The 8,191-nt window shown below is 45.8% G+C and overlaps 1 long non-coding RNA gene across 1 annotated transcript; it reads right to left on the minus strand.

Moving 5' to 3' along the window:
* Positions 1 to 3,036: 3,036 nt before the first annotated feature.
* LOC307208046 lies at positions 3,037 to 3,424 on the minus strand. Its single transcript, XR_013834945.1, has 2 exons — positions 3,350 to 3,424; positions 3,037 to 3,200 (listed from the first exon to the last, which is right to left on the minus strand). It is a non-coding gene; the product is annotated as an uncharacterized lncRNA (long non-coding RNA).
* Positions 3,425 to 8,191: the final 4,767 nt, after the last annotated feature.

Here is an 8,191-nt window from a genome sequence, read left to right on the forward strand (position 1 = left end):
GGGGTAGAATTAAAATAGTGTGACATAAGCTCAGCTTTCATAATTGGCGAACTTGGCATTGTTGGGGCCTGACAAGCTGGCAACGTGTGAGTAATTATCTCATTAACCTCAACCAAGCGAAGGCAGTGAAGGGGAATCAGGAGCACATTCCTCCTCCTTTAACTAAAGATTCCCTCCTTTTTCCCAGCAGGTTTTTGAAGGGCAAGTGGCTTACAGGGTGTGCGAGAGAGGGAGAGGAAGACTGTTCAAGAACCCAAAAAGTCAAGGGGCAACTGACTGCCTTTTCTGGTGTGTGTGCTGTTTTGGGGTGGGGGGTGGGGAAGGCAAGAGGCCTCACAGGGAGAAACCCACAAGGGCAAGTTGGGAACCCGGATGAGGCGCCTCAGGGCATGTTGACTACGCAGGAGGGTTTTATTTGTTTGCTTGCTTGTTTCGAATACTTGACATCCCAAAAAGAAAACTTCCAGGGTGACTTACTCTACTCGTTGTTAAAACAGTAAATGGATATAACACTAGTAAAATAATGGTGAAAAACAGCAGTGTCTGCCTTATGGCTTTGTGTGCCTGCGTGTAAAATGATCCAACAGCATTAAACAGCTCTGGGGTTTACTGCATCTCATCTCCAGTTAGATTAGAATGACATATATGGGTCTTTTTTCCTCCTGTTTTTTCTTCACAACAACCCTGTGAGGGAGAGTAGGTTGAGAGTAACGGGTCACTCAGAAAGCTTGGTGGCTATTTGAGCTCGGGTTTCCCCGGTCTTTAGGTTATCTGCACATTATATGGCTTGAAACACAGTGAGGTTGCTTTTCCGTTGTGTGTTTCAAGTTCCATTTTTGTGTTTCCTGGGGGGGGGGGCAGAGTATGCGTGTCTTCAACTGATGCCCAGCATTGCTTCCCCATGCTGAACTGTAATTCACTGAAGCTGAGCATGTGCGATGGCTGATTTGAAATGTTACACATCTCATAGAATCATAGAACTGGAAGGGACACTGAAGACCATCTAATCCAGCCCCCTTCAATGCAGGAATATGCAGCTGTCCATTATGGGGAATCGAACCTGCAACCTTGGCGTTATCAGTACCATGCTCTAACCAACCGAGCTATCTGGCTTCTACTTTACCACAGCTTATATTATATTATCGTAGTGAATGGAAGCTGCTATGAAAGGAAACGCAACAAATAGCAGCATATCTCAAGAAGCCACATCTGGATGGTTGGCTAATGTCATGTGTATCTCACTGCAAACACCAGTGGTGGGAGCACACTGGAGTTAACAGTAATGTGTACACAACCACAGCTCAACACTCTTAATTGCTACACCATATTGGCTATAACGTAAGATTTGGTGCCATGCAAGCCTCTCTGAGGAGAACATATCAGAGCTGAAAAGCATATTACACTCAAAACGAGTCACCACTTGCTTCACCTGTGTGAATGTACCTTCCAGGGAAAAGCCTCTGGAGACCACCAGGTTAGACAGGTTTACGGATAGTAGGTTGTATCATTTGGGCATTGCAACACTGGGAAGCTGCCTTCGGCTTTAATAATCCACTATAAAAAAAACAGTGTGACATAGTGGTTAGAGTGCTGTGTTAAGTGTCTGGGAGACCAGGGTTTAAACCCCCCATTTAAACCCTAGCCCCTGGCCCAGATAAGCTCATGATTGGGGGAACCTGGTTTTGCCTCACTAACCAGCAACCTTCCTTTCCAAGTTTCTGAGACATTTGAGGGTTCGGAGTACCACAAATACATATGATTCACATTGTGGCTGTTAAATGTTCAGAAAAAGTCAGAAGCCCAAGGCAGTATAAGTTCCTCAACTAAGTTTATTCAACATTTGTCACTGACAACAGCTCACTTATAGGAACACAAGAACCAAACTGACTGGACAACGCAATAATGATGCCAAGCATGAACTGACCGTCAGTTGACAGTTGAAAGTTGAAAGAGCATGCGCTTGCCATTAGAATGTTCATCTACCAATGTTTCTACGATTGGTTAGAACGCGCCTTGTAACATAAAATGTGTTAAACCCAATACATAACAGGGGCTACAGCTGCACACTAAGCATTCAGTTCGCATGCAAAGCTATGTGCATACCAGCCCCATAGCCTGCAAGTGTCCTGGAAAAAGCAGGATATCCAAGTTTTTTCCTTCGAGAGCACAGCAGCCATTTGGGACGCCACGATTTTGCACCGAGATCTTTCCCACCCACCCCAAAAAAGCACTTTTCAGAGCCGCAGTATCATGGAGCACTCCAAAACAAATGTTTTTGGGCAATTTGAGAGCATGCCCCCCCCCCACAAAGTGTGCCTTTTGGGCTCTATTATCTCACATGGGTCATGTGACTTGTGCAGGAGCACGGACAGAAAGACATGAGTCCCAGTTTTGGAATTCAACATGTTAGGAGGGTATGCAACACCTGTATGGGTTCTCTGATGTGAAGTTGTACACATATGCATCAGTAAACACAAGGAGCCCCTTCACACACCAGCCGACTGCGTAGATCAGAGCTTTCAACACTCTTCATGTTGGTGACACACTTTTTAGACATGCGTCATTTTGTGATGCAGTAATTCAGTTTTACTAGCAAAACAGAGGTTAAACGAACCCCTTTCCTGCCCCAGGAGGAGTGTGGGGAGTGTTTGCACGATGTAGCTACACACTGCAGCTGACACACTAATGTGTCGTGAAAGCTCTGCAGTAGATGGTGGTTGGTGTTGCCACTGCAAACACTGGTGACAAAGGTGATCCACCCCCCCCCCCACAAAACCACCCACATTTTATTTTGTTACGGTAAAATCTGGGTGCGAGGCTGCTCTGCCACCCAGCTCGTCGGACTAAGTGTCCGCGGGTCCCTGCGGAGGAAAATGAGCTCAGCCTGAGACAGGAGCAAGCTGCAGAAGATCCAAGTTTATTGCGCAACAGGTTCAAGGTGAGATTGAAAAGCGAGAAAGGGGTGACATAAACTTTTGAAACTTCCCTCCATGTCCCAGAATACAGTGCAAAATACATCCCAGTTACATCATGAATACATTAAGAAGAGGTTGGGTTACACAGATTAACATATGGAGGAGGGAGGGGGGAATATGCAGAGCTGGAGATATGCACAGATAAGCACATCCTGAGTACCGGTGATGAGAAGACAATGGTCCATGTACGCATAGTCTGTCACCTGGCATTGCCCGGAGGAAAGGCTTCGCAGAGTGATTTGACAGGATTAGGGTCTTGACACCTTGCTTGAGGGATTATGGAGGACAGGGGAGGTGTCATGGAGTCCTAGAGAAATTGAGCAAATTGGCACATTGATTTTCTATGAATTTTATAGATTTTAGTCCCTTTTGACATTGACAATTGGAAATAAATGGATATATTGTAGCGAAGAAGAAGGTGAAGAAGGCATGCCCCCCCCTTCCGTATCAAATTCATTGTATGCTGAGCGGTCACTGGATTCCCCCACTGCAGTAAAATGTAGTGATGGCAACACCATTTGTGCCAGGTCAACTCCTTAGGACAGTTTCCCCTTCCTTGCCCCAGACAGCAGCCATCTTGGATCTAGTAAAATGGCTACCAATGCTTCAGGAACCTAAGCACTGTGTATGGCATCACCCCCACCCCACCCCACTTCCCCAAACACTCATTTAGAAAAACAGAACAAATCTAACCTTCTCTTTTCTATACTGGGCCCGGCATCATTAGCACACAGTGCAGTGTCCTGAATAATTGAGTCGTGCATTTTGTGTTATGAGTAATTCTTTTCCCAATTAAGAGAGCTGTGTGTTTGCAGCTTGTTATGGGGGGTAATTAGCACCTTTCCCTGACTTGGCTTAATTAACTTCTCATGCTTGCTTCCATGTTGAGTATTTTTTTGCTTGAGAGACAGACAGTATTGGGGCTCCCTGCAGCATTTAATTACCTCTCTTACTGCTCTTCAGAACGGTCCGTTCAATAGTTGCCTTCCTCGCAATAGTCCTTGTTCCTTTTTATGTACTTTAATCTTCATTTTTTCTTTTCACCCTATAAAATGGTAGATGTGACATTCCTAAGGGCACATAAACATGAAATATTGGGATGTGCATAATCTGGATCAGTGTGATGTCATAATAGAGACATGCTAAATTTAAAAACAGATTGTAAGTGTCTCTGTGGAAGCAGCTTAAGGCTTGAGACAATAGCTCTGTCTCTTGATTTATTTACAAGAGTCTTTAATCACCTCATGGCTCATGTATTGTAAACAACTGTTTGATGTACAAAACCAGGGATGCAAACACAAGCATGAAAACTGCACAGCAAATTAATAAATCCAGATTAAACAGCCAGCACGTGAACCTTTTGTTTCTAAAGCAGTCAGCCCTATTTCTACATGTTTTTTCTACATGTAGCTACATTTTAAAGTGTTCCCCTGAAAGCGGGGCCATGGAGAATAAGTGAAGTTGGAAATGACCTAAAAGGTCATCCAGCCAAGCCCCTCCCGGTGCAGAAAACCTGCTCCTACAACATCCCTGATAGGCAGCCATCCACCTTCTTATTAAAACCCTTTAAAAAACCCCCCCAATAAGAATCCATAACTTTTTGAGGCAGTCTGTTCTACAGTTCCCCAGCTCCTACTATCAGGAAAGTCTTCCTAACGTTCAGCCGAAATCCCCTTTCGTCATTTGAACCTGTGATTCGGGTCCTAGGCTCAGGAAAGCCAAAGGAAATCCATTTTGCTATGTGACAGCCTTTGGGATTTTGAGTATTGTGACTCTGCGCTGCAATGTCTAGTCAATCAATCCAGGCAGATTAATCAGTGTTAAAACTTGATAAATGATAAATGTGCCCCTAGTTAATCAAGCATCTACCTACCTACCTATCTATGATAAAAATTGCAAAGGGCAGCATTTTCCTCAGAATAAACATTCCTCATATTTTAACACACAGGAGGCAACCGTGCTTGGTTCAAATGGGCAAGAAAGATTTCCCATTGGGAGCTTTTCTTTGAACACCGAAGCCCTGCAGAAAGCTGAATTGACCTCCCCATGCATTATCAAATATGTGGGGAGGTCAATCCTGCATTGTTTTGGGTGCAGAAGATTCCCAAGCACCCAACAGCCAGCTGGCACCCCTTGTGTAGCGTGCAACAACAATTTTATTGTTGCAACTGCTTCCCTTTCATTGTGCCTGCATTTGCTTGGCCATGATGATACTGCCAGCAGCTCTTTTATTCCCTGCTGCTTGTCCAGTCTACCTTTGCCAGCAGCATCAGGATTTGTAGGGCCAGGGCTCCCCCCCCCCCCGCTAGAATGCCCTGGAGCGCAGTTCTGGCGCTCTTTTTTTACCTTGCTTTGTCCAAGAAGTCCACTCACCCAGCAAAGAAAATCCCCGAGGTCACATGGTCACAAGGGGGGAGGGCTGAAGTGGCCTGAGCAAGGGGGGGGGAGCAGTTAGCCCAGCGTATTTGGTTTCAAGATGGCGCCGGTGTCTGGGTTGGCAGCTGAGGCAGTGAGTTCAAGCCAGGGATGTGGGCTGTGATGAACCAACTGCTTTAGTCATGGGTTGGCCCTCTGAGTCCTGGGGCAACTGTACTGTTAGGTAGAGTCATACCTCGCGTGGAAGTAGCTTCGGGATGAATATTTTCGGGTTGCACTCTGTGGCGACCCGGAAGTAACGGAGCGCATTACTTCCGGGTTTCACCACTCGTGCATGTGCAGACACTCAAAATGATATCATGTGCATGCGCGGAAGCGCGGAATTGCGACACGCGCAGACACACAGACGCAGGTTGCGTTCGCTTCTGGATGCGAACGGGCCTCCGGAACAGATCCCGTTTGCATCCAGAAGTACCACTGTACTAAGCTTGGATGCAAGAACAATAGGCAAGTAGGATCCTAGAATGCAACAACTGAATGCCTTGCAGGAATAAACCAATCAGGCTCCAGGAGGGAAGCAGAATCAGCCAATCAGACGGAACTCATTGTGTAAATAATGTATATAAAAGCCTGAGGTTTGGGTGGGAATTAAAATCACTGTTTACAAGCTGCAATAAAGAGCATGAAATCATTACAGGACTCTGAGTATATTTCATGTACATTGTTTCCTACTCCATCTACAGGAGCAGGATGATTGTACCTCTCCATTACAGTGCGCGTGCTTTCCAGGGAACCCCCTGACAGCGTGGCACTGAGTCTTTTGAATGGATGGTTCTAAATGGGGCAAAATAACTGTGGGACATCAGATGTTTCCAACTACCACTTGATTGCACAGCCCTGCTTCGTTTGCTGTGGGCAAACTTTGAGCTTTAATTACCTTTCTTCAGAATCGCCTCTCTCCCTCATGTATATCTTTTTATTTAAATTCTTGCCGGCCAGGAATAAGTGCTGCTGGATTCTGCTCCCAGCTTGGGGGGGGGGGGGGGAATGCACAGGAAATGCTGGTCATGGAATCCTTATGAAATACCACCCTCTGTATACCAACAGGAAACCGAATTCTATGAGTTCCAGTCCTTAGGTAGCTGAAACAGCGCTATCCACAGAGAAGCAGGTTTGGGGGAGAACCCAAAGAGTACAAAGGAAATACGTAGGAAACAGACTGTGGGGATGTGGGGCTAAGGCAACAGACCAGTGGGGACTGGTCTTGCTCAGTGGAAACTTAATGCTGACTTTTGGTGATTGTAAAATGGTGACGAACAGGGAGGGAGGAGGAAATGTAATGGAGAATCCTTAGCAGAAGCATACCACAGCTGCAACATTTTGTTGCAGATCTGGCTTGTTCCCTCTATTTCCAGTTTCCAGGATGCAACTGCCATTGGTTGGGTTTTTTTAAAAGCAAAAAAGCACATGGATCAATAGGCTTTGGGGATCACCGAGGTCTGTAGAAGTACTAGAAAGCTTTAAGAAAGCTTTAACACTTCAGGCAAAGTGCACTTCAGGCAAAGTGCACTTCAGGCAATCACCCATTCCCACCACCCTTCTGAGTAATACCCCTCCCCACCTTCTCACTATATAGAAGGGTCTGGTGACTTCTGTTTCAGTGTATCTGAAGAAGTGTGCATGCACACGAAAGCTCATACCTAGAACTAACTTAGTTGGTCTTTAAGGTGCTACTGGAAGGAGTTTTTTTTCTTTTATTTTGTTTTGACTTCAGGCAAAGTGATACACCAAAAACGGCTCATAAAGGACTGAGTTTGCTCAGTGGGAGTGGGGAGGAAAACTAAGATGTAGGGGGAATGGGGTTGAGCAGACAGGGTGGAATCCTGAACAGGGGCTTCTGGGTGCAACTGGGAAGAGAAGGTGGATAGACCCTGAGCTCGTTTTGCAGAAGTCCCACCATAGTGCTGGCCCCAGGTTGTGTGAATTGCACAGCGACAACATTTCCAGGCACTCTGAGTCCCGCCAGCAGGCTCTCCTGGCAAACCTGACACTGGAATCCTGAAGCTTAAACAACTCGCTCCTTTGGCATGGCTTCCTTGCCCTCACCTTGCGCTCAGTTCCATTAAGTAAATACTCCCTTCACAGCCCGCTGGCTGAGGGTGACATGCATTTAATGAACAGCTGCAGGGCCCCTAATCACATTGGCAATTAGGGTTGTAATTAGAGCAACTTGCAAATGGTTTCCATGCTGATAAAACATGACAGAACGGAACATTTTCACTCACTGTCAGCTGCCAGACAATCTGCTATCCATCTAATGGCAATTTAATTACTATTCCATCACTACCTTTGTTTTCGACTGCCCTGCTCTATGGCTTGGGTGGGCCTGCATGAGCACAATCCTATCTGACAGCAGGGCTAATAGCTGTGAATGAGAAGCACTGGACCCCCTCCTTGCAGAAAGCTAGGTCAGCAGCTTAGGTTGGGGATGGTGATTAGATCTATCAAGATGCCTGTGCTCAGACATCAATGAGGGCTGTCGAAATGCAGCGTTCTCCAGAAGGGTGAATTAAAGAGCAAGGGGAGGGATTCTGAAATGTCCTTGAAAGCAACCCAGTTGGAAGGCGGTGTAATGTAATGACCAGTTAAGGCCAGGTAAGGTTACTAATGGACACCTATGTTTTTAGGAAGCAGCATTAGCTTTTGGAACACATTATGATCAATGCCACAAGAACCACCAGTTGAAAATTTCAGGGAAAGCCAAGTTGAGGAGACATTTCCTAACACTGAAAGCTTTCCAACAGTGGAATAAACTAACACCAAAGCTGCCAATAATAATA

Source organism: Podarcis cretensis (assembly GCF_951804945.1).
Source record: "Podarcis cretensis genome assembly, chromosome: Z".
Classification (NCBI taxonomy): Eukaryota; Metazoa; Chordata; class Lepidosauria; order Squamata; family Lacertidae; genus Podarcis; species Podarcis cretensis.